Source organism: Hypanus sabinus, chromosome 25 (genome assembly GCF_030144855.1).
Source record: "Hypanus sabinus isolate sHypSab1 chromosome 25, sHypSab1.hap1, whole genome shotgun sequence".
Classification (NCBI taxonomy): domain Eukaryota; kingdom Metazoa; phylum Chordata; class Chondrichthyes; order Myliobatiformes; family Dasyatidae; genus Hypanus; species Hypanus sabinus.
In genome coordinates, this window is record NC_082730.1 from 47,690,929 (window position 1) to 47,715,630 (window position 24,702).

The following is a 24,702-nucleotide window of genomic DNA, read 5'->3' on the forward strand; positions in this document are numbered from 1 at the left end:
CGTTTGAATTACAAAAAAAAATGCATGGCATTGGTTTCTTTTTACTTTTTCAGGCTCAGTAACTACTGTAACAGGCTACATTTCTTGCCAGTTAATATACTACTGCTGTTGGATGAATAATATATGACAGATACTACACTTTAACAAAATCAGTAGCATCCTTATATATCAGTAATAAATTCTGTAGTACCTTTGCTCACAGAAATGCAGCCAGGTGTTAATTTGAACTAATGCATTGTGACCATTATAAATCTATCACTTTCAGCAAAATCCTTCAGGGGTTGTATTTCTAACATTTGTGTGGCTTTGGATGTCAAGCATGTGCTGTTATCTCCAAAGAACATCATTAGAATATTAACTCTTGGGACCATTGAAACTTCTGGCACCTCCTCAACTTTCAGTTCAATGATCAAAGCTTGAACTGAGGTCTAAGCATCCATTTTTTGAAAAAAGCAGTCACCAAAGAAATTGTCCTCTTCATTGCTTAAATAATCTGATAAAGGTGGAGGAGTAGCCAAATACATTAAGGAGAATTTAAACATGAGGCTGCCTGTGATGGGGGATGATTCGAGACTTTGTGAAGATATCTGGGTGAGAATTGAATGCTGTAAGGATAAAGGAAATAACATTGGGTGTATGTTATAGACTCCCTAATGCTGATAGTGATTTTAGTAAACAACTCTCAGAATATTTAAAAAACAAGTTCCGAAGGCTATGGGAGACTATAATTTTCCAAATATTGAGTGGGAGAACCAATGGCTAATGGATTTACAGGAATGTGAATTCTTTGAGTTATTGAATGATTGTTTTTGACCCAACATGATGGGAGGCCTGTCTAGATTTGATATTCTGTAACAATCAGGATAGAATTTTAAGTATGGAAGTTGTTGACCCTCAGGAACAAGCGATTGTTAGTTCCAAAGTTTGTTGGGAGAATATATCAGTAAAAACCAAAGCGACTAAATTGAATTACAGAAGGGTAAAGTTTGTGCAGACGTGGCTAAGACTTCAGAAGGTAAACTGGACAGAACTGTTTGATGTTGAGTCAGTTGAGGAACAATGGAGTCAATTCAAAGAGGTAGTACACAATGCAGGAGATGTTCATACCCAAGTTCAGGAGAAGCAATAAAAAACACTATCAACTACATGGATAAATAAAGATATACATAAAAATTACTGAAGAAAAGACAGCTATATAAGGAATACGGAAGAATAGTAATGACATTAACCATAGGGCATATGGAAATATGAGAACTATAGGCAAAATGGAAATTCAGATTGCCAAAAGGCAGGTTGAGAAGGGTATTGCTGATAATGTTAAGATTGACCCCAAGAGATTTTTTTCAATACTTTAGTATAGAAGAAGTCAAGGAGGAATTTAAGTGTACAGTCGGCCCTCCTTATCGTCAATGGATTTGTTCCGGGACCCTTCGTGGATACCAAAATTCACGGATACTCAAGTCCCTTATTCAACCTGTTTCAATGTGGTGGATCCTAGGACCCAGCGGAACCCCAGACCTTATTTAACCTGTCTCAGTGCGGTGGACTTTAGGACCCAGCGGTAGAGATCTGAATCCGCAGTGTTTCTGTTCACAAAAATAATCACGATCACAATTGAAAACAAAGTGGAAATAATAAAGCGATCGGAAAAAGGTGAAATGCCATCGGTCATTGGAAAAGCGTTAGGCTACAGTCGCTCAATGATCAGAATAATTTTGATGGGTAAAGTGAGAAAGGAACTGCCCCGATGAAAGCTACAACTATTACTAAGCAACGCAGTGGTTTAATTATTGGGTTTTAGGGTTTTGGGGTTTTGATCCTCCACATCAACCCGGCACAGTGGAGAGTGCACTCGAGAGCGGCCTGTCACTGGATCGAACTCGGGAAGAAGTTCCCAAGCTCAGCGCTGAAACATACGTTCTTAAGCATTTTATATGCATAGAAAGGTAAAATATATACTATATTCTAAGACAAATGTTTAACTGATGCTAAATAGAACCAGATAAGGTCCCACATAGGAGATTGGTGGGTAAAATCAAAGCTCATGGCATCGGGGGGAAGACATTGACATGGATAGAAAACTGGTTGGCAGATAGAAAGCAAAGGGTAGCGGTGAATGGGTGTTTCTCAGACTGGCTGGAGGTGACTAGTGGGGTACCACAGGGCTCTGTATTGGGACCACAGCTCTTTACGATTTACGTCAACGATTTAGATGAAGGCATTGAGAATAATATCAGCAAATTTGCTGATGATACTAAGCTGGGTGGCAGTGTGACATGTGATGAGGATGTTGGGAGAATTCAGGGTGACTTGGATAGGCTGGGTGAGTGGGCAGATACTTGGCAGATGATGTTTAATATGAATAAGTGTGAGGTTATCCACTTTGGGAGTAAGAACAGGAAGGCAGATTATTATCTGAATGGTGTAAAGTTAGGTAAGGGAGAAATACAAAGAGATCTAGGAGTCCTTGTTCATCAGTCACTGAAGGTGAATGAACAAGTGCAGCAGGCAGTGAAGAAGGCTAATGGATTGTTGGCTTTTATTACAAGGGGAATTGAGTACAAAAGCAAGGAAATCCTCTTGCATTTGTACAGGGCCCTGGTGAGACCACACCTGGACTATTGTGTACAGTTTTGGTCTCCAGGGTTAAGGAAGGACATCCTGGCTATAGAGGAAGTGTAGCGTAGATTCACGAGGTTAATTCCTGGGATGTCTGGACTGTCTTACGCAGAGAGGTTAGAGAGACTGGACTTGTACATGCTGGAATTAAGGAGATTGAGAGGGGATCTGATTGAAACATATAAGATTATTAAGGGATTGGACAGGATAGAGTCAGGAAATATGTTCCAGATGCTGGGAGAGTCCAGTACCAGAGGGCATGGTTTGAGAATAAGGGGTAGGTCATTTAGGACAGAGTTAAGGAAAAACTTCTTCTTCCAGAGAGTTGTGGGGGTCTGGAATGTACTGCCTCGGAAGACAGTGGAGGCCAATTCTCTGGATGCTTTCAAGAAGGAGCTAGATAGGTATCTTATGGATAGGGGAATCGAGGGATATGGGGACAAGGCAGGAACCGGGTATTGATAGTAGATGATCAGCCATGATCTCAAAATGGCGGTGCAGGCTCGAAGGGCCGAATGGTCTACTTCTGCACCTATTGTCTATTGTCTATAATCCTGTTCTGACTTACTGAGTAAGAGAACTTCAGATTTTTTTCAATCCCAATCCATGATAACCCACGCACATCCTCCCGTATACTTTAAATCATCTCTAGATTACTTATAATACCTAATAAAAAATGCTATGTAAAATAGTTGTTATACTGCATTGTTTAGGGAATAATGACAAGAAAATGAAGTCTACATTCTCGAACAGCAAGTGCTGGAAGAGCACTTCCGGGTTTTTGCGATTTGCATTCATTTGAATTCGCGCATGTGGAATTCACAGATAAGGAGGGCCGACTGTATTAGGAATAATAGTGGGGTGATGAATTACATAAAGGACATAGCAGATATTCTTGACTCTATTTGCAAACCAGCTACCTCATCATCAGCACTATCATTAGCCTTTCCTACGATAGTCCTTGCATTGAAATATATCAATCTTTTGATTCCAAACTTTGTCTGAGGTCTTACCAACATCTGCCTCCACAACCTCTTCGCAAGCTGTTCTGGCACTCTTGTTTCCATCACCCTGCAACTCTAGCTTAAACCTCACCATGCAGCATTAACAACCTTCCTGCTGGGATATTAATCCTATTTTCTCTTAAAGTCCCTTGCGATGAAGATTAATATTAATCCCCCTCTAGTTCAGATACACACTATCCCATTTGTACAGGTCCCACCTGCCCTGGACGAGAGCCCTATGATCCGAAAATTCTTAAGCCGTCCTTCCTACACCAACTCCTTAGCCACATATTAAACTGTATAATCTACCTAGTTCTGGCCTCACTAGCATGTGGCATGGGTAGCAATCCTGAGATCACAACCCTGCAGATCCTGGCCTTTAACTTGGCAACTAACTCCCTGAACCTTGTCACTTGTCCTACCCATGTTATTGGTACCTACATGGACCACAACTTCAAGCAATTCACCCTCCCACTTGTGCTGGAACTCAATCCAAGAGATCCTGGATGCTGGCACCTGGGTGGCAATGTGCCATCTGGGGATCTTATGCTCATCCTTAACCTGTTGTTAAGGGTGATGGCCACAGGGTACTCTGTGCTGGTTTCCTAACCCCTTCCTGACTGTCACCCAGTTTCCTGTGTACTGCACCTTGGGTGAAACTCTGCCTCTGTATGTCCTACCCATGACCCCCTTCGTCTCTGAATGATCCGGAGTTCATCCAGTTCCAGCTCCAACTCCTTAATGTGAATAGTTAGAAGCTGCAGCTGAATGCATCTCTTGCAGTTGTGGTCTTCAGGGACACTGGAGATCTTCCTGCCTTTCCACATCCCACAAGAGGCGCATTCCGCTATCCTGTCTGGCATCTGTACTGTCTGAATTAAGCAGATATAAAGAAGGGGAGGAAAAAGCTTGACTTTGAACTTTTCTTTCTTTTGCTTTCTCTGACTGAAGCTTGACAATAACCACTCTGTCTCTGTCTACTCAGATGATGGCCGTTGCACTTGCCCCTGCCTTCCTTTAATTTGCTCTTGCTATTCAATCCCAAACACCAATTGATTGTTGTTGAAAGCTCTTCTTCGTTGTAGCAACTCACTTTACTTGGGCAGTGGACCTGATGTCTCAATTGGCTGCTGGTCCAAGCTCTTATTGATATCCTTCCATTAGGTAGGTGAGAAGAAATGCTCCAAATTAGGCCTCACTAATGTTTTATACAACTTCAACATAACATCCCAATTCCTATACTCAGTAGTTTAATTTATGAAGGCCAATATACCAGAAGCTTTCTTTATGATCCTATCTACCTGTGACACCATTTTCAAGGATGCTACTTTCCCAGATTCCTCTGTCCTAGCACACTCCTCAGTGCCCTACCACTCACTGTTTAAGCCCTACCTCGGACAGTCCTCCCAAAGTGCAACACCTCACATTTGTCTGCATTGAATTCCTTCTGCCATTTTTCAGCTGTTACGCATCCCACTGCAAGTTTTGATAGCTATCATTACTGTCCACCATGCCCCCGATCTTGGTGTCATCCACAAGTATGCTGATGAAGTTTACCACATTATCATCAAGATGGTTGATTTGGTTGACAACAGTGGACCCAGCACTGATCCCTGCAGCACACCACTGGTCACGGGCCTCTAGTTAGAGAGGCCACCATCTATTCTCACTCTCTTGCTTTTCCCATGAAGCCAATTTCTAATCCAATTTACTTTCCATCCTGAATTCCAAGCAACTTGATCGATCAGGTGATGTAGTTGGGAAAAAATCAGAAGTCGAAGTTTTGATCCTCAATTCGATTTTGAGAAAAGGTGGGGTTCATTTGCCCACTACTATCATCTGATTTGAGTTAATTATTATGGTTTCCTTCCAATTTTTCTTTAAGTGGATTTGATCTGGCGGATTGATGTGTTTCTTTTTGGAAGCTTGTATGATGTGTAGCTCCGGGGTTGTGCTCCCAGTGGGTTTTTTTGTTTTTGTTTTTTTTCCAGTCAGTAGGGGTTTTTTGTTTCAGTTAGTAGGGGTTCTTTTTTTTACCTCTTTTTTCTTTCAAAAAAAATCCTTAACACTATTTTCTTATTATTATTGATATATTGCTTAGCTTTGTTAATCAGTTATTTGCTAATTTATTTATTGCGCATAATGACATATTGACTTAATGTATCTTTTTTTGTTAATCTTCAATAATAATTAATAAAAAAAATTAAAAATGAAAATGAAACTTGATCGATCAACCACCCACGTGAAGTTATTCCTGCCCCCTTGGTAGGAAATGCGTGCCATCATATATCCACTCTTCCGTTATGAGCGTATACCATAGGTAAGCTACTCCTAAACATACTAAGCCATTGAATTATCCCATGGGTAACTAATTCAACAAAAGCAGAAAAGACCAAAATAGTCGGAATACTGCAAAGCTGTGAGAAAAGTAGTTTTGATGCTGATCCACATTAACTATTTTGTGATATTAGCCAGCAAGTCTCTGTCTGAATTAGACTGCTTCTTATTGAGTGTGGCTCAAATTAAGTTACACCTGACGTTTTGGATACCTGATTTTCAATATACCTCACAGATTTTAAAGAAAATTTTGAGAAAGGGCAGTAAGAGTTGGTCATTTTGCTAGTTGTGTCTGTGCACCATTCAATAAGATCATGACAAGTTTATTAATTTTTGTCATCAATCTCATTACTAACTGAGCCTTCACTGTCTCTTGGGTAGAAAGCTCTGAATCACTGCTCTCTGGAAATGAAGAGGTTTCTTTTCTTCCCTATAGCTTGAGACTGACCCTTGTTATAAAAGCCAAGAGATGCATTGGTTCATCTGCATCTTTTCCAACCTGATCTCTTGCATTCACTCTCCTCCACATCTGTGAAACTGAGGGTAGACTAGGTGATTGGTTTGTGGAGTATTTGCAATGTAACTCTAAAGGCCATCTTGAGCTTCCAGTTACATGTTGTTTAACTCTCCTTCGCAATCCCACATTGATCTGTCTGTCCTAGGTCTTCATTGCTTATACAGAGGACAAATGAAAGGTGAAGAACAGCATTTCATCTTTTGTTTAGGTAGCTTTCAATCCAGTGGAATGAACATTGAATGTTCTAATTTCAAGTAACCCTCATCTGTGGTGTTCTCCTTCCACATTCACCAATCATGGAGTATTTACCATTTCTTTTCCTTCACCTGTCACCCCTCCTCTCTTTAAACCCCCCCCCCTTACCTGGTTCCACCTGCCCATCATCCCCTCCTCATCTGGTTCCAGCTCTCATCTACCAGACTATCTCACTGACCCCACCTCTCCCCTTCCAGAACCATCACTCTTCCTATTGTTCTCTATTGACAATCTTCCCTTTACCCTCTCAGTCTTGATTTGGAGTCCTGATGCAACTTCCATCTTTTGCCTGCACAGATTCTGCTTGAGCAGCCAAGTCCTTTCAATGTTCATCTTTCTGTTACGGTTATAAAGCCACTGAAACATCAACTCAACGCTTACCCTATCAACCTACCATTTCAATGCAATCACCTTTCCTCATCTCAGTGTAGGCCTGATACAACAATCTCACCGTCCAAGAAATCAGACCAGAAAGTCTTCACTGCACACCCTCTATTCTCTCTTTTTGTTGGGAAAGCTGTCTTGTATACTAGGGTTATGTTGGTTGCCTTCTAATCTGTTCTCAAATGAGAATGGAAAATGGTAAGAATGGGGTGCCTGTGAACTATTCATTGGTACTCTCATATTACAAAGTAAAAGAAGTCAAGGAGTTTGCTCCATCGATTTTTTTCTATGCACAAGCTTCTATTTAGTTTTAGTATTTAGGGAGTTCTTTGAGCAGTTGCCCGTCCTAAAAGAGATAAAATTATTGGTTTTGTAATCCCAACCAGTGTTTGTTTATGTAGTTACTGCTCCATCAGCACTAGTAAAAGAGTTTAGCAGTAGGCTGACTAGTTGTTATGTAACACAGCAAGATCTAATTCAGAGACATGGAGGCAATGTGAAATGGCTAAGCAGTTTAGGGAATGCTTCTGTTTGGCTGAGTAACTCCGTGAAAATAGAGTGGGCTACTGTCCCTGCATCTGAGTATTTGTTTTTTACCCCCCAACTGCAGCATCCAATGCCCTGGACAGGAGACTAAATGGTAACTTCCCTGTTAGATAAAACCATAAGACATACGAGCAGAATTAGACTACTCAGCCCATGGAGCCTGCTCTGCCATTTCATCATGGTTGATCCTGGATCCCACTCAACCCCATATACCTACCTTCTCGCCATATCCTTTGATACCCTGACCGATCAGGAAACGATCAATTTCCACCTTAAATATATGCATCGACTTGACCTCCACTGAAGTCTGTGGCAGAACATTCCACAGTTTTACTACTCTCTACCAAAAACAAAATTCCTCCTTTCCTCTGTTCTAAAGTGTTGCCCCTCAACTTTGAGGCGAGTTCTGGATACCCCCACCATAGATGGTGTGCTTCTGGAGTGAAAATGGAGCATGACAAAATTTTAATATTCAGGGAATTGATGGAAATTGGTTGACTGCTTAGATGAAAGATCAGCCATGATGATGTTGGCAGAGCAAGGGGCATTACTGTACTCCTGGTTTGATCTTTTCGTATTCATTTGTAATTGTTACTTCCACTTTGACAGCATACCATCATTCTTGAATTCTTAACACCTATATCAACATAAACAAACATAAATGAATTCTTAAAATCAACATTTTGACAAGGTCCAGAATTAAGCATTGTGCATTGTGTTAATAATCTAAGTAAATCAGAAATTATATTCAGATTTCAAATGAGAGCTAAAATCCATTTCTGAGCTTCTAAGGCAAGAGAGGCAAGAGGAGAGAAAAGTGAAGAAACAAAACAGAGTTGCATTCAAACAGTTTACTGCATGGTTTCATGAGAACATTGCTTGCTGGACCCGAAAATTTATTTAGTGCCTTAAACCATTTGGTGAACAGAGCCCTAATGTAATCGGAAAGAAAAGAACATGTTTTTCATTAGACTATTAAATTGTTATTGATTAATCAATTCACCTAACACTGATCAGAATTGCTAATATTCCCCAAGTAGTCATACACTACTGAAGATAATGCCAAGTGCTTCATTGCATGGAAACTTAATCGATTACTTTAAAAATGCGACAATTGCAATTAGTGGTTTGAATTGGTCAATTTTGAAAGGTAACTGAAAACACTGATTCACTGGCTATTGGCTTCTTGTTCTGAGGCATACATTGATCAGCTGGTAACTAAGATTTGATATAGGATTGAATGAGTCATCGTGAACTTTAACTGACTTGGTTCAGTTGTCTTCATAGGTATTGTAACGCCCTGGGAAAGGTTTCACTGCTAATGTAATGGTTTTTCTGTAGCAGCAGTGTTTGGGTTATGACTAGAGATAACGGGGGCTTTGGAGTGTGCGCTGTCTGATGAAGGGAGTGTTTCTTCTTGTTCTGTGCCTGAGACCGAGGTGATCTGGGTCTTCATTCGGCAAGAGATGAAAAAAGAAGTCGCCAGAATGGAGGGGTCGTAGACAGCAGAACGGAGTGGATTTAGAGTGGGGCCAGGAGTCGACGAAGCCCGGGGAAATCAATGGCAGGGAGAGCGTGAGCTCCAACATTAAAATGGGCCCTTTTTGCTTTCTTTACTAACCCTTCCGTCGAATTATATAACTAAATCGTTTAATTATGGTGTACTGTCTGTTATTTCATGGTGCAGATTTGTTATGGGGGAAACAGATCACACAGCATCCACACAAACAAGAGGTTTTGCACCTCAGATTTCGGGACCAGAGACTGTCTTCCCTAGACTAACCCTGCCAGCCAAACCTGAGGGGTACAGTTCGAAAATGGAATGGGATCTAGATCATCTTTGTGAGTGGATAAACAACATCTGATACCTGCAATATGTAATGACTTTACATCTCTTATTAATCTTGTCAAATGTATTCAGTTTTGACAGGAACAATAAGAGATTATCGGAGCTATAACAAAAGTGCAGCATGATATTAATTGGGTAGGTTAATATTGCTACTGTTTATTGTCAGAATTAAAGGTTAAATAGTTCATTGGTGCCTCCACATCTGGAGGACAGTAGATAGTTTTGGTCTTTGTTGTTTATGGAAGGATGTAAGTACATTGAGGAAAAACTAGATTGGTAGCTGAAGTGGACAGGTCGTCTTGTGAGGAAAGTTTGGAAAGTTTAAGCTTGTAGCCATAAGTTCAAAAGAGTGAGGACCGATTTGAGTTATAAGAGTTCTTGACTGTGAATGTGGAAAGAATGTTTCTTCATGTGGAAGAATTTTGTTCGTAGGTTAATTGGTCATTGTAAGTTGTCCTAGAGTTACATTGGTGAGTTTCTGGCCAGTGCAGAGTGTTGAGCTGGAAGGGCCTGTTCTATGCTGTATCTCTAAATAAATACATTTAGAATTGGAGTAGCTGTTTAAAAATAAGAGCTAGAGAATCTTTGGAGTTCTCAACAAAGTGTGGTGGAATCGTTCAGGTACTTGAGAGCTTTGCGCAGTACTGTACTAATTTTATGTATTCCACTGTCCTGCTGAAGGGTCTCAGCCGAAATGTCCACTGTACTCTTTATTTTCCACAGGTGCTACCTGGCCTGCTGAGTTCCTCCAGCATTTTGTGTGCTTGGATTTCCAGCATCTGCAGAATTTCTCTTATCTGTCTAAATATCTCAACCTTCACCTTGTTCAGAAGTGCTCAGAATTCATTGTTGGGTATAAGTGCTGAGATACAACTAGAAGGAATCAGTCTCCAGCTTTGAGTGTTTTACTGTAATGGGGGTAATGATGGTGACTTGGGTGTAGTTTATGAGCTCCTGCCTCTCTTTTCCCCATGTTATTCCTATAGTCTGTAGTCCATATTTGGATAGTTGAAAGCTTCCATTATCATGATTGTACAGCTTTAATAAATCCCTGCAATTTTGCATACCAGTAGCCTTCCCAATGGTTGGCAATCTATAGAATATCCCAGTTGTGTAATCACAGCACTTCTTCTCAATTCTAAGCAGACAGATTCTATCCTGCATGGCTCTAGAACATCCTCTCTCCGGAACAGGAAAATTGTTCATGCATCCTTCCGATCCCCTCCCTTTCTTCTCTTCCCTATTTTTGCTAAACTTCTTGTATCTAAAATATTAAGAACTTATTGATGGCCCTTTTAGCCAGGCCCTTATTATTGCTTCACAATCATAATCTCAGGCTTCCATTTCACTAACCTTGTTTCCAAATATGACCTGTTGGTCATAAGTTGGTCTGGACTTGTCTAAAAAAAATTCAATCTTTTGCTCTGGTGTTTTTCTCCTATTTTTGTGCTATTTTACTGCCCCCCCCCCACCACCCTTCCAGTGCCTGCTGAATTGATTAAGTTTGCATCTAGTGTCAGTGAACCATTGTGCCTCGACCAAAACCCTCGCACAAAGAGTTCAGCTGCTGCTGGTCCCGGTGACCGTGCATGGTGTTACATTTGGATCCGAACAGCACTCTCCAGAGGAAATTCTTGAAGCTGAATACTGATCAAGGTAAAACTGCTCCTGGGTCTCCTGAATTGTCTCCCTGTGTCCCCCCCCCCCCGCCCCCTCCAGCACCTTTTCAGGTGCTCATCCATTTCTCTTGTGCATACTTTCTCTTAGAAACATAGAAAACCTGCAGCCCAATACAGGCCCTTCAGCCCACAATGCTGTGCCTAATGTGTATGTACTTTAGAAATTGCCTAGAGTTACCCATAGCCCTCTGTTTTTCTAAGCTCCATGTACCTATCCAGGAGTCTCTTAAATGACCCTATCATATCCACCTCCACCCCCACTGTTGCTGGCAGCCCATTCCACGTACTCACCACTCTCTGCGTATATAAACTTACCCCTGACATCTCCTCTTGTGTTAACCATTTCAGCCCTGGGGAAAAAGCCTCTGACTATCCACACAATCAATGCCTCTCATCATCTTATACAACTCCATCAGGTCACCTCTCATCCTCTGTCACTACAAGGAGAAAAGGGCGAGTTCACTCAACCTATTCTCGTAAGGCATGCTTGCCAATCCTGACAACATCCTTGTAAATCTCCTCTGCACCTTTTCTGTAGTTTCCACATCTTTCCTGTAGTGATGTGACCAGAACTGAGCACGGTACTTAAAGTGGGGTTAGACCAGGGTCCTATACAGCTGTAACATTACCTCTTAGCTCTTAAACTCAATCTCATGGTTGATGAAGGCCAATGCACCGTATGCCTTCTTATCCACAGTCAACCTGCACAGGAGCTTTGAGTGTCCTATGGACACAGACCCCAAGATCCCTCTGGTCCTCCACACTGCCAAGAGTGTTACCATGAATACTATATTCTGCCATTGTATTTGATCTACCAAAGTGAACCACCTCACACTTATCTGGTTTGAACTCTATCTGCCACTTCCCAGCCTAGTTTTGCATCCCATTAATGTCCCACTATAACCTCTGACAGCCTCCACACTATCCACAACACCTTCAACCTTTGTGTCATCAGGAAATTTACTCACCCATCCCTCCATTTCCTCATCCAGGTCATTCTTAAAAATTACAAAGAGAAGGGGTCCCAGAACAGATCCCTGAGGCACATCACTGGTCACCAACTGCCATGCAGAATATGACCTATCTACAACCACTCTTTGTCTTCTGTGGGCAAGCCAATTCAGGATCCACAAAGGAAGGTCCCCTTGGATCCCACGTCTCCTTACTTTCTCAGTAAACCTTGCATGGGGCACCTTATGAAATGCCTTGCTGAAATGTTTATATGCTCAAACTTTTCAGTCTGCTGTAAATCATCCCTCAATTGCCAGGATCCTTTTCTGTAGTGAATACTGAAGCAAAGTTGTTTGCTGTTGTGTGCTGGAGCAGCAGACACCAACAGAATCATTCATAAGGCCAGTGATGTTGTGGGGGTGAAACTGGACTCTCTGACAGTGGTGTCTGAAAAGAGGATGCTGTCCAAGTTGCATGCCATCTTGGACAATGTCTCCCATCCACTGCATAATGTACTGGTTAGGCACAGGAGTACATTCAGCCAGAGACTCATTCCGCCGAGATGCAACACTGAGCGTCATAGGAAATCATTCCTGCCTGTGGCCATCAAACTTTACAACTCCTCCCTCGGAGTGTCAGACACTCTGAGCCAGTAGGCTGGTCCTGGACTTATTTCCACTTGGCATGATTAACATTATTATTTAATTATTTATGGTTTTATATTGCTATATTTCTTGACTATTCTTGGTTGGTGCGGCTGTAACGAAACCCAGTTTTCCGGGATCAATAAAGTATGTCTGTCTGTCTGTTAAGTACCTCTGCTGTCTCCTCAGGTTCCGTACATACTTTCCCACTGTCGCAATTGATAGGTCCCATTCTTTCACGTCTTGTCCTCTTGCTGTTCACATACTTGTAGAATGCCTTGAGGTTTTCCTTAATCCTGCCCATTCAGGCCTTCTGGCTTCTGGCCCCTTCTGGCTCTCCTAATTTCATTTTTAAACTCCTTCCTGCTAGCTTTATAATTTTCTAGATCTCTATCATTACCTAGTTTTTTGAACCTTTTGTAAGCTTTTCTTTTATTCTTGACAACAACCTTTGTACACCATGGTTCCTGTACCCTGCCATCCTTTCCCTGTCTACTTGGAATATACATACATCTGTTCCCAATTTATGCTTCTGAGTTCCTACCTGATAGCTTCATATTTCTCCTTACACCAATTAAACACTTTCCTAACTTGTCGGTTCCAATCCCTCTCCAATGCTATGGTAAAGGAGACAGAGTTGTGATCACCATCTCCAAAATGCTCTCCCACTGAGAGATCTGACAGCTGACCAGGTTCATTTCACAAAACCAGATCAAATACAGCCTCTCCTCTTGTAGGCTTATCTACATATTCTGTCAAGAAACCTTCCTGAACACACCTAACAAACTCCACACCATCTAAACCCCTCACTATAGGGAGATGCCAATCAGTATCAAGGAAATTAAAATCTCCCACCACGACAACCCTGTTATAATTGTATCTTTCCAGAATCTGTCTCCCTATCTGCTCCTTGATATCCCTGTTACTTTTGGGTGGTCTATAAAAGAACACCCAGTAGAGTTATTGACCCCTTCCTATTCTTAACTTCCACCCACAGAGATTCTGTAGACAATCTCTCCATGTCTTTCTCCTTTTCTGCAGCTGTAACACTATCTCTGATCAGTAGTGCCATGCCCCCACCTCTTCTGCCTCCCTCCCTGTCCTATCTGAAACATCTAATGCCTGGCACTCTAAGTAGTCATTCCTGCCCCTGAGCCAACCAAGTCCCTGTAATGGCCACAACGTCATAGCTCCAAGTACCGATCCACAGTCTAAGCTCATCTGCTTTGTTCATAATACTCCTTGCATTAAAATAGACACATCTTAAACCATCGATCTGAGCGTATCACTTCTCTCACCAGCCTATCCTCCCTCTCACACTGTCTCCAAACTTTCTCTATTTGTGAGCCAATTGCTTCTGCCTTCATCTCTTCAGTTTACCACCCCCCAGCAATCCTAGTTTAAACTCTCCCCGGTACAATAGCCTTAGCAAACCTTCCCAACAGGATATTGGTCCCCCTCAGATTCAAGTGCAACCTGAACAGTTTGTACAGGTTTTGTATCCCTGCCCCCTGCACCAATCCCTCAGCCATGCATTTATCCTCCACCTCATCCTATTCCTATACTCACTGTTGCGTGGCACAGGCAGTAATCCCGAGATTGCTACCTTTGCAGTCCTGCTTCTCAACTTCCTTACTAACTCCATATAGTCTGTTTTCAGGACCTCTTCCCTTTTCCTGCCTATGTCATTGGTACCAATATGTACCATGACCTCTGGCTGTTCTCCCTCCCACTTCAGGATATCGTGGACGCGATCAGAAACATCCTAGACCCTGGCACCTGGGAAGCAAACTACCATCCGTGTTTCTTTCCTGCATCCACAGAATCGCCTGCCTGACCCCTAACCATAGAGTCCCCAATCTCTGCTGCCATCCTCTTCCTTTCCCTACCCTTCTGAGCCACAGGGCCAGACTCTGTGCCAGAGACTCTGGCACTGTTGCTTCCCTCAAGTAGGCTGTCTCCCCCAACAGTACTCAAACAGGAGTACTTATTGTTAGGGGGACAGCCATTGGGGTACTCTCTGGTATCTGACCGTTGCTCACTTATCTGCCTCCCAAGGCTCCAGCGTGACTACTTGCCTAGAACTCCTCTCTGTCTCCTCCTCACTTTCCCCGACTAGACGGAGGTCATGGAGCTGCAGCTCTACGCACCTGGCATAGATATAGCCGTCTGGGAGGCTAGGGGTCTCTCTTGAGCTACAGCACTGTGCGAAAGTCTTTTGTACATATATAGTTGGGGTGCACAGTACTGTACTGCTTCTGTGTATTCCACCATCCTGCTGCAAAAAGAAACAAACTTCATGATGTATGCAAGTGGCAAACCTGATTCCAATATGGTCTCTATTGTGGACAGAGAGTGGGCGGGGGCAGGGAGAGGGGAATCATGATTAGCAAAAGGGGAAAGGAGATGGGAGGGAGTGGGGAGAACCAGGCAGACATTCTGTACTGATCAATAAACCAGTTTTTTGGAATGAAGTTACCTTTCTGCAGGTATCAGGACTAAATGTGTCTACACCAGTACCAGCACCACCACTGGCACCTATCTCTTACCCCTCCCGTGAAACTCCACTCTCCCCATTCCCAATATCCTACGCTCCCGACAGATTTACGTACTCGCTGTCTGCTCCGCCATGACAAATAGAGTACAGAGCAGAAGTCTTGGGAACCCCACGTGCCTGAGACCATCGCACAGTGCTGTATATCGAGACCACCACCTGAAATCTGTGAAACTCATTTCTACAAATGGGTTGCAGTGATATTATCTGTGATTTGAACTCCAAACCTTGAAGCTTTGCTCTTCCAGTGGGCAACACTTCCTTTATCTTTGGCTGGAAAATATCCCAAAGTTCCCTGTCACAGCATCTGAGTTTGAGTGCCTTGCCTGTTCATCTGAGTGCTTCTATTTATATCATTAATTCAGCTATTAGAATAAATTGAACATACTGGAGCTATCAGAGTGCTTTGTGTTTGATTTGAAGGGATTTGTATTTCCCTGGGTTAGTCTTCAATGGACTAGTAACTTATACTTGCCCTGGCTGCCACTTCCTGTACTCTTTTTAAACTCCAACTTTAAATGGTGGATAAAAACTGCTTAGCAATATTGCCAGTTGCAGGAATCAGTTATTCTTTTGAGCTCACTCTGCCATTCATTGATCTGGCTGTGGGCTCAGCTTCACTTACCTGCCTTTCTCTTCCCCTGACCCCCCCCCCCCACCAACCTTTAATTCCCCTGCTATGCAAAAATCTGACTGTGTCTTAAATATATGTGATGACGTAGCTTTTACTGCTTCCCTGGCAGAGAATTCCACAGATTCACCACTCACTGGGAGAAATGGTTCATCCTCATCTCTGTTCTAAATCTAACCCCCCCCCCCCCCCACATTAAGGCTAGTTTCACCTACCAGTGGAAACAACTTTCCTACCTCTGACTTACTTATCCCATCATAATGTTATGTTTCTGTAAGATCCCCTCTCACTCTTCTGAATTCCAGTGAGTATAGTACCAGGTGATTCAATCTCGCCTCATAGACTAAACCCTGCATCTCTGGAATTAACCTGGTAAACCTTCTCTGCACCATTTCCGAAGCCAGTGTATCTTTCTTTACTGGGTGCAGTACTCCAGTTGTAGCCTCACCATTGCAATGTAACTTCCCTGTTCTTAAATTCAATCCCTCTAGCAGTGAAGGCCAACATTCATTTTGCCTTCTTGATAGAGGGAATAAAATTAAGGTATTTCAGTGTAAAAAAAAAAGTCATCTTTCCAACAAGTTTGTTCAGAAAATCTTCACTAGAGCTCAGTCTAAAATACCAAAGACTCCTAAATCAAATGCAATTTATGTGAAGCCCAAGCAGCTTCCCAACTGAAACAAACCTGGTATGGAAGTTGCAACTCGAAGCTCAGATAGTCGCATTATCCATTTTAACATGGAATTAACTGCAACATTAGGCCTCCATTTTCTTGAATAAGACATTGTACTTTAAACTATTGTGCCCTTGTAGGCTTGTGCATGTTCTGAAATACGATTGGATGTTTCTTATTTGTTAACCAAGAAAGGAAACAATTGGAATGAAATTTTGTGGAAGGTAGCCTGTTCCTGGTGTATTCATTTCAAGAAGCTTTTCCTCTAACTGTTTGCCCTCCGCAACCTTCTGTAGCTCTGAGTTGTACCCAGTCCTTCACCACGGCTTTTATTTGCCTCCTCCTGATTCATCACATTGGTAGAACCTTCTCTTATGTAGGAATTTCCCTAAATTCTTCTGCTTGTTATAATTCCCTGTCTTTAAATGGTTCTTAAAAACACTGGTGATGGTTGCTGGCTCATTTCCTACCTCTCTCTGCAAAGCCTTGCCTCCTTTATTTACTTTGCCAAGCTGGCTTTACTAAAGTCACAGTAGCACACTTTATTTCAAAGAAATGTTAAGTAAATTGAACAGGTCCTGAAAGTTGCTGTCTGATTTGCCTTGCTTGCCTCTGCCAGAACATTGCTAATCAGAATCAGGTTTATTATTACTAGCATGTGTCGTGAAATTTGTTAACTTACCAGCTGCAGTTCAATGCAATACATAATATAGAAGAAAAAATTAAGTAACTCAATTACAGTATATGTATATTGAATAGATTAAAAATCATGCAAAAACAAATAATATATATTTTAAAAAGTGAGGTACTGTTCATGAGTTTGATGTCCATTTAAGAATCGGATGGCAGGGGGGAAGAAACTGTTCCTGAATCGCTGAGTGTGTGCCTTCAGGCTTCTGTACCTCCTACCTGAAGGTATCAGTGAGAAAAGAGCATGCCCTGGGTGCTGGAGGTCCTTAATAATGGATGCTGCCTTTCTGAAATTCAATTCAGCAGGTAATGCGATAATGTTGCAGGTTTACTCAGTCTTTAAGTAGACATATTTGGTAACATTCTTAAATAAGCAACCTTCTGGCTGAGAGAGAAGTCCCATCTCTGAGAGCTGAGCACAGTCACTGCAATGCAGTGTTGAGGAAGTGCTGCACCATCATGCTCTTTGGATAAGAGGTTAAACCAACACCATCCTTTCCATCCCTAACTCTCCTCTCTTTGCTTTCTCAGATAGAAGTAAAAGATCTCACACATAGTTTTAAAAGAAAGTTAAAAAAAAACTTGTCTGTTAATGAACACTTCAAAACAGATTTAATTGTTGTTTTCACATTACTGCATATAGCAGCTTCAAATTTATTAGAGCAGTGATTACATTGCACGACTGCAAAGACAAGGAAAGTTCAGGATATATTCAGATAGCATATGGTGTTTTTTCACAAGTGCAGTGCATAAAGCTTGGGCTTATCCATTTAAATATGTTAATATTCTTTAAATTACTAATTTGAATTACTGGTTTAAGACCCATCCATTGATTTAATTTATTTCCTGAAACTAGCTTAGTAAATGAAGATGCGTGAGATCTCGTGCCACACTAAGCCAATTTCTCAGCACCGGGTGCTTCTGGCTCAGAGAGGTATCATCATTTTTCCTCCTTGGCTTTTGATGTATCGTCTTAGTGTGATTCAATTTTGTAGACTTCCAAGTTCGTCTTAGTTGGTCACACTGATTTCCCCTTGTTGGCCTCAGCTCCAAGCATTGCTTGCTATATCTCTTCCTGGCCGATCACAAGTGTGGTGCTGACTAGCTCCATCATCACAAGGAAACTCCTGTGTGGTGTGGTGGGTGGTCAGCTTCTGTGATGTTCAGCTGTATGTTCTAGCTGCATCATTCTGCTTGGCATTCAGTGGCTCTCTAGTTGTTCTAGTGATAGATGAATGTTTGCTGCTTGGTTTAAGGTGGCCTGTGGTAATCTTACGGATGTTGTTCAGCATTAGATCAAATTTCTTGCAGTAAGCTGGCTGTATCCACACTGCAATGATGAACTTCCACAATAGATTGGGCTAAAAATAGGAGGACCTGGATGTATTTGCTAATTTGTGTTTATAACATCACAGGTGATGATATTCTGAGAGCTGACTTGCCTCTTTGTCTATAACATTTAATGTTGAAAGAGAGTATGTGGTCCAGGATCACTCAAGTTTACCCAGCCAGCAAAGTTGCCATTGTATCAGTTAATCTTTTTTAGATTTCTGTTTGTGTAATGGTGGTTCCTTCAGGTAGCCAGGCTAGAGGGGGGCGAGTGTGGCAGTGTGGCAGCTCCCACAACCTATTAAATGCTCCCGATGGTGTGTGTCTCAAATGGCCTCCGACAACCAAGTCCGGCTCCTGGCCTTCACATGTGGCTTAGCTACTAATCCTGGTAGAACAGTTTCTACTGATAGTGGAAGGGACAAATGATGAGTTATTGACCTCTTAAAGCCAGTCACTTTGGGCAGCTGTGGTTGGAGAAGGAAAACTCTGAGCTTAAACTTCCACTGCCTTGCAGCTATACCCACTCATGGGGGCGGCTTCAGGAATGAAGTCTGAGGGAAAAATCTGGAAATGGAGGTCGTAAGGCAGTCCTGCGAATTCAACACGGACTGGTAACTCCTGTGACATCGCCGGTGCTGTCAGCTGCCTGGAGGAGGGAGCCAGTTTCCCGAGCAACAGCTTACTCTCCATACCACACTGCCCTGGCTTGCCTGTCGACTGAACATGGACAGTTAGGCTGCAGCATCAATGGTAGACCCCAGCCAATGGAAGCCTCTTTTTGTAATGGTTGAGCCTGAAAACGAGGCTGACCTATGCCTGGCATTCACTTGAAGTAGATTGGTGGTCAGTTCGGAAAATTAGTCCAGTTATCAGTGAGCCGGACCTGGGTGAAGTTGCCACCTGCACTCCAATTTCTCACTATCAGTATATGATGGAATTTAGGTGGATTGGCTGAACATTTTGTGCAGATGTCTATAAGAAGGCCTATCAATGCACTTGTGATTGGCACTTGTAATGAGTCAGCCAGCTTAAAAGCAATTCTTGCTGGTCATGGATTAGATCATAACATCTATACAAGGATTCCTTGTCATGTCCCGAATCTTCCATACCAAACTTGATTGACAGTGTTAGCAGTGATTGGCAAGTCTGAGATTCAGTTTCATATTCAGAGCATTAGTACCTGGCCAATGCATGCCATGCCTAAGAGGAAAGAAGCTGGAATTTATCAGGCTGAAATATTAAGTTTGTGGTGGTAACAAAGCAATGACTTTGGTTGAAAAATCATCAGATCTGATGAGTAGTTTTAATTACTACTAAATGGCTCTCTGAAAAGATTTAAGGTGTACATTAAAAAGATGTATTCAATCTAAGATATAATTATAGGGACAAAAGTTGGGATTAAAGTAGTATTTTTACAAATATCTGGAATTTTATTTGTTACAATTTTTTCCTATTATAGGGCAGAATTAGGCCATTTGGCCCATCAAGTCTGCTCTCATTGTGATTCCTCTCAATCCCACTCTCCTACCTTCTCCCCATAACCTCTGACGCCCTTACTAATCAGAGTCGAAGAAAAATACAGCACAGAAACAGGCCCTTTGGTCCATTTCATTTGCACTGAACTATCTAAACTACCTACTCCCATCAACCTTCACCGAGACCTTCACCCTCCATACCTCTACTATCCATGTATCTATTTAAACTGCCCTTAAATGTTGAAATCAGGCTTGCACGCACCACTTGTGCTGACAGCTCGTTCCACACTCTCATGACCCTCTGAGTGAAGAAGTTTCTCCTCAGTCCCCCTAAACTTTTCACCTTTCACCCTTAGTTGTAGTCAGTGGAAAAAGGTTGCTTGCAATTACCCTCTCTATACCCCTCATAATCTGTATATCTCTATCAAATCTCTCAATCTTCTGTGTTCCAAGGAATAAACTCCTAACCTATTCAATCTTTTGTTATAGGTCAGGTCCTCCACCCACAGCCACTTGTCTCTGTACTCTTTCAACCTTGTTTACCTCTAGCTGGTCAAAACTTCACACGGTGCTCCAGATTAAGCCTCACTAATGTCTTGTACGTCTTCAACGTAACATCCCATCTCCTGTACTCAATACCTTAATGCAGGCCAATGAACCAAAAGTTTTCATTACATAAACCCATCTACCAGTCACACCACTTCAATGAATTATGGACCTGTATTCCCTGGTCGCTTTGTCCTACTGCTGTGTAAGACCTTCCCTGGTCATCCTGCTGAAGTGCGGCAACTTTCACTTTTCCTGTTTGCTGCATTTTCTGCCATTTCTTCAGTCCATTTTCCCTGCTGGTCCAGATCCCACTGCAAGCCACCATAGCTGCCTTTGCTGTCCAATCTTTGTGCTATCTGCAATTTGTTGATCCAGTTAACCTCATTCTCATTCCGATTGTTGACATAGATGACAAACGACAATGGACCCAGCACCAATCCCTGTGGCACTCTACTCGTCACACTTGTTCAGTGAGGTAAATATCTACTCACCAGTCTCTGGCTTCTTCTGCAAAGTCAATGTCTAATCCAGTTTACTTCCTCATCTTGAATGCTAAGCGACTGAAGCTTCTTGACCATTGTTCCATGTGGGACCTTGTCAAGTGTCTTGCTAAAGCCCGTGTAGACAACATCCACAGCCGTGCCATCCACTTTCCTGTTAACTTACTCAAAAAAACTCTCAAGATTGGTTAGACATGATCTACCACTCATGAAGCAATGCTGACTATCCTTAATCAGTCCATGCTTATATAAATATTTGCATATTTAGTCCCTTAGAATACCTTCCAATAACTTTCCCACAACTGATATTAGATTTACTCGCCTATAATTTCCTGGTTTATTTTTAGAGCCAGTCTTAAACAATGGAGTAACATTGGCTATCCTCCAATCTTCTGGTACCTCAGCTGTCACAAAGGATAATTTAAATATTTCTGCTAAGGCCCTTGCCTCCCACGGGGTCTGACGGAACACCTTGTCAGGTCCTGAGGATTTATCCACCCTAATTGTCCTCAGGACAGCAAGCATCTCCTCCTTTGTAATCTGTCTTGGGTCCGTGAAGTTACTTCACTTCTATAAACTGTGTCCATCTCCTGAGTAAATATAAATGCTAAGATTTCATTTACGATCTCCCCCAGATGCTCTGGCTCCACTCATGGATTACCATTCTGATCTTCCAAAGGACTGATTATGTCTTGCAGTCCTTTTACTCTTAACATATATTTGTAGAATCTCTCGGGATTCTCCTTCACCTTGTCTGCTTGAGCAACCTCATGCCTTCTGTAGTCCATTTACAAACGCAAACACGAGGAAATCTGCAGATGCTGCAAGTTCAAGCAACACACAAAATGCTGGTGGAGCGCGGCAGGCCAGGCAACATCTATAGGAAGAAGCACTGTCGACATTTTGAGCCGAAACCCTTTGTCAGGACTAACTGAAAGAAAAGATAGTAAGTGATTTGAAAGTAGGAAGGGGTGGGGGAAATCCGAAATGATAGGAGAAGACAGGAGAGGGTGGGGTGAAGCTAAGAGCTGGAAAGATGATTGGCAAAAGAGATACAGAGCTGGAGAAGGGAAAGGATCATGGGATGGGAGGCCTAGGCCTCTACTGCCTTAGGAGTCTGTGAAGATTTGGAATGATATCTAAAACTTTGACAGCTTCCACAGAGTGTATTGACTGGCTGCATCATGTCCTGCTATGGAAACACCGATGCCTTTTGAATGGAAAATCCTTCAAAAGTTAGTGGATTTGGCCCAGTACATCACGGGTAAAACCCTCCCAGCCATTGAGCACATCTACATGAACTGCTGTCATAGGAAAGTAGCATCCATCATCAGATATCCCCACCACCCAGGCCATTCTCTTTTCTCATTGATGCCATCAGATAGAAGGTGCAAAGACCCTCAGGACAGTTACTATCCCTCAACCTTCAGGTTCTTGAACAAAGGCGACAATTCCACTCAGTTGCCCATCTATTGAGATGTTCTCACAACCAATGATCTCACTTTAAAGACTCTTTAGCTTGTTATTTCATGCTCCTGTTATTTATTACTATGTATTTATATTTGCATTTGCACAGTTTGTTGCCTTCTGCACTCTGGTTGATCTCATTGATCCTGCTCTAGTTACTATTGGATAGATTTGCTGAGTATGCCCACGGGGAAATGAATCTCAGGGTTGTACATGGTGACATATATGTACTTTCATAAAATTTACTTTGTAGCATTGTGCACTCTCTCAAGATCCCATCAACTTCCACTTTAAATATATCCAATGACTTGGTCTTCACAGTTGGCTATGACAATGAATTCAACAGATTCACTGCCCTCTGTGAAAGAAATTCGTCCTCATTTCTGTTCTAACAGGACTTATTTCTATTCTGAGACTGTGCCTTCTGCTCCTAGACTTTCCCACTATTTGAAATGTCCTCTCCAGTCCTTCTGGTGGAGGCACTCCCACACTACTTTGGATAGGTTGGTTCAACATTTAGACCCACTTGTGACAAAATATTTCTAAATCAGGATGCTGAGTCACTTGAAGGAAAACTTGCATGTGATAGTGTTTCCTTATGCCATCTGTTCTTGTTATGCTTGATGGTAGAGGTGGTGGGCTGATTGGTACTTTTGAAGCAGCCTGTACGAATGGTACTTGGTATGGCCCATGTGCATTAGTGGAGTTAATGAATGTTACATTAGTGAATGTTTAGGGTAGTGGGCAGAGTGCCAGTCTAACTTTGTCCTGGATGGTACCAAGCTTCCTTAGAGTTGGAGCTGCACTAAAGAGACGAGGACGGTTTTTCAGAAATGTGCATTGTTAATGATTAATGGCTTTGGGTGCATGCAGGTGAATAACTTGCTGAAGTATACTCAGCTTGTGGATGCTCTTTTAGCCATCTTAATGATGTGGCTGATCCATTTGCATTTCTGAGTTTTCTGAACTGTCTGAATGAGCATCTATCCCGTTATTGGAAAATGTTGGCTGAAAAATCCTTCAGATCTTGATCAGATAAGTCGAGGTTCATCCTCCTATTCAAGTAAATGCAAAACTTGGTAAACCTGAAAGAGCGAGGAAGCCCTTCTAAAAACGTTTATTTCCTCACTTCTGTCAGAATATTTCTCTCAGGAGATCCTCCCCATAAGATTCAAGAGTTGCTTTCCTGAACATTATCTTGTAGGCATCGTGAGGTAAAGATGCCCAGGATTCAGATCGGGAATATTGAAGCAAAAATGATATATTTTCAGATCACAATGGTGCATGACTTGAAGGTGACTTTTCAGGAGGCCCTCATGTCCCTGTAAGCAATCCTGCCAAGTGCTGGACGTTGTGTGCTTTGAAGATGATGTCGAAGAAAGCTCGACAAGTTGCTGATGTCCATCTTATAAATGGTACATAATTACATGGTGTGAAACCCCCTGGTTTCCTTGGTTGTGTAAGTCCAGGCAAGATGACCTGGGGCCCACCAAACGCGTGAGATTGGGGCACTCTCCCACCTCAAACGCCTGTTCTGTCTGAGTGGATGCTGTGTAATTTGCTACCCTGTTGGAAATTAGTGCCATGAAATAACACAGTCCTGACTAAAGGGTTAGTAAAGAAAAGAGCAAAATGAAAAGAAAAGGGCCCATTTTAATGAACCAGTCAAATGTACACAAGATGGAGCTCAAAGATTCTCCACAGTCACCGATCTTAAATCGAACTCGCCCCTGACTTCATCGAATCACAAACACACTCTGGGTCAAATCCTATGATCTCTTCCCTCCTGCATCTTCCTTCTTCATCTCCTCGCAAACAAAAAAAAACCCAAGCCCAACCATAGTGTCCCTCACCAGAAAAACCTCCCTTTAATTCAGCCATCCTAATTGAATAGCATACATTTCTCCTCACCTCTCATCGTCAACAATAACCCAAACAAGGTGAAAACAAAACAGGTCACTCTTACAGAACTGCTAAATGAAATGCATACAGCATGAGAGTACAGATATGAACCAGGGATGGCGGAGTACCAATCAAGTGAGCCTG

General features: G+C 42.2%; 1 protein-coding gene across 5 annotated transcripts in view; it reads left to right on the forward strand.

Moving 5' to 3' along the window:
* The window catches only part of pacsin1b (protein kinase C and casein kinase substrate in neurons 1b), a 433,272-nt gene that overhangs the window by 200,432 nt on the left and 208,138 nt on the right, over window positions 1-24,702 (forward strand). Inside the window, exon 1 of one of the 5 annotated variants that reach the window (XM_059950551.1) lies at window positions 17,619-17,639. The exons of the other annotated variants lie outside the window; for them this stretch is intronic. The gene's annotated coding sequence lies outside the window, so the exon portion shown is untranslated. Of the gene's footprint in view, window positions 1-17,618; window positions 17,640-24,702 lie in introns of those variants that run through there. 5 annotated transcript variants of the gene reach the window in all.